The following is a 3007-nucleotide window of genomic DNA, read 5'->3' on the forward strand; positions in this document are numbered from 1 at the left end:
AGAGAACTTTGAAAAGGAGCTCAGCCCTTTGAACTTATGTTTATCCTTTTGAATTTGTCTCATTGTGATTCCTACCTGGTTCTATCTGGTTTTCTCTACTGCTCCCGTTATTTTATTGTTGTGTCCTCATGCCGTCCTCAGTTCTAAACTATGAAATGGCACCTTCATGGTGGACGGCAGGAGTTTGTGTGTATATGTGTGAACAAAAACATGACAACAGCCCTCGGGATAGTGAAAAGGACAAAAGAAACCTACTGACTCACAGATCAGAAATGTACACGCACACACTTCCTCCATCAAGTCTCAGAAAAGGCTTTCATTTAGCAGACCAACAACAAGGCCAAGGACAATCCTGCTGTTTCAGGACCGTTTCAACACACAGATAAAGACATGCAACCAAAAAACTAAAAACTGTTTGGTAATTTTTATAAAGGAATAGTTCACCCCAAAAATAAAAATTTGTTTAAAATGCACACACCCTCAGGACATTCAAGAAGTGAGTTTGTTTCTTCCTCAGAACAGATTTGGAGAAATGTAGCATTACATCAGTGAATCTTCTGCAGTGAATGGGTGCCGTCAGAATGAGAGTCTATACAGTTGTTAAAGCATCACAACAATCCACAAGTGTTCCACAACTCCCATCAATTAACATCTTGTGAAACAAGAAAGAAATCCATCAAGATATTTTAACTTTAAACCATCACTTCTGACCAAAATACAGTCAATAATCCATAATAATGTTTCCACCAATGAAAAAGTCTATCCCCAATTGTCCTCTCACATCAAAATCCACCAACATATATATAATCAGACCTGCTTTGTTTTATAAATAGTGCTTGATCTGTGCATATTTCTTTCCTAATTCAGAAGAAATCACTTTTTCACTAGAGAAAGCAACATGGAGAGAGGACTTGTATTTTAGTTGGAAGCAATGGTTTGACTTAAAAACATCTTACGGATGGATTTGATGAGTTCAAAGAAAGCAGCCTGTCGATTACATCCATTACTTGTGGGTTACTGAGTTGTCTTTCTGATGGCACCCATTCACTGCAAAGATCCATTGGTGAGCAAGTGATGTAATGCCAAATTTCTCCAGATCTGTTCAGATGAAGATACAAACTCATCTACATTTCAAATTTTCATTTTTGGGTGAACTATTCCTTTAAGAGCAAGAGAACACAACTGAAACGAAAAATATATGTGATTCAAGGATTCTTACTTACACAAACCATCTCAATGCCAGAAAAAGAGCAACAGGCTTCTGGAAATTTAGAAAATAATTAGTGTTTTGCTGTTTGCTGCCCACAGTTTCTCCTGGAAATGTTTTAAGCATGCATGACTGTGTGTGTGTGTGTGATTGACAGTGTATGGTGTTGTGGTGCTGTGTGCGAGTGTGTGGTATTACTCAGCATGCGTGGGCATCCGTCCTTCAGTTTTATACATGAGCAGCCCATGTGTTGGAAGTCCTCTCAGCAGGATACAACAGAGTGTACCTTTATTTCAGTCTGGTAGATCATACCATGAGCTCCATTACTGTGAGTGCTCTGAAACCAGCACTGATTGAATTTATTTTGTTGACATTTTCAGTACTAAGAAAATATGATTTTCATTGCTAATTCCACATGTTTTTTTTTTTTGGATATTTGGAGAGGATATTGATCTTTAAACTCTTTAAAGTGTATGTTTGTGTGTGAGAGAAAGAGTATATGTTCTGGCCAGGACTGCCTCCCACATTAGCTCCAGGGATTACACAAGCAGATGAGTGGGTGGCATGTAAAAACAACGAGGGGGCCGCCGTTCGACTCCAAATCCAGAATCCCACACCTCTCTGTGTATACAGACACTGGTGAACTCGCTCCACTGTGGGCTTAGATTGGCACAAACAACAGCTGCTGGTAAAGTTTCTTCTAAGCTAACCATAAATAAATGCAAAGAATAAAGATTTTGTGTAAAGATATATTTTTTATGGGGCTGGTCTTGTGCTGCAGTCTAAAACAAATAAAAATGCATTACCTTAAATCAATGGATGTCTAATTATATATGCATAATGAGAATAATAACCTGAAATGTGAATCCAGCAAAAACACAATGTAGAAAGATACAATAATGAAAATATATGTATTTGCATTAAATGGCGTTCAGTGTTATTTTAGTATCATTATATTATAATTTAGAAAGATTTTTTTAGACCGTTTTAGTATTTTTATTTCAATGTTTGCCATTTTTTTAAATGTCCATATAGTTTTTTTTTTTTTTTTTAGTTTGAGTTATTTCAGTACATTGAATTAAACTATATATATATATATATATATATATATATATATATATATATATATATATATATATATATATATATCAAATAATTAAATATTTTTATACATTTATATGGTTACATTTATATATGTACTGTATGTATGTATGTGACATTAAATATGTATGGGGTCTTTGAGACTCAAAGCATATGTAGCATTTTCAACATTCAAATAAGAATGTAGAAAAATAAAATGTTAAAATGTTGTTTATCAGTTCTCATGAATAGCATTCTAAAGTCTTAAAAGTTCATTGTTTTTAGTTATTTTTAGACTCTGGGATACCCAGCATAATGTAAGTAATGCAATATACATTTTATGAACATTTTTTTTTAAAGGAAATTTAAGAAAGGCGATTCTTACAATCTGGAAACTATGCGTATAGTATATATATATATATATATATATATATATATATATATATATATATATATATATATATATACACATATATGTATGTATGTATGGCCTTAGAAACACCAAGGTCATGGGTCCGAATCCCAGGGAATGAACTGATAAGATGTAGGCTGTATACTGAATGCAGTGCAGTCATTTTGAATAAACGCGTCTGTAAATGAAAAAGTACATGTTCGTCTGAAAAGGTTCAGCCTTGAAATGGACTAAAATGTAGTCGACCTTGTGTCCTTTATTTTGAGTAAGTGGAGGTGCGATACTTGTGTGGGAGGCACTAATTCAGC

Source organism: Carassius gibelio, chromosome B4 (assembly GCF_023724105.1).
Source record: "Carassius gibelio isolate Cgi1373 ecotype wild population from Czech Republic chromosome B4, carGib1.2-hapl.c, whole genome shotgun sequence".
Lineage (NCBI taxonomy): Eukaryota > Metazoa > Chordata > Actinopteri > Cypriniformes > Cyprinidae > Carassius > Carassius gibelio.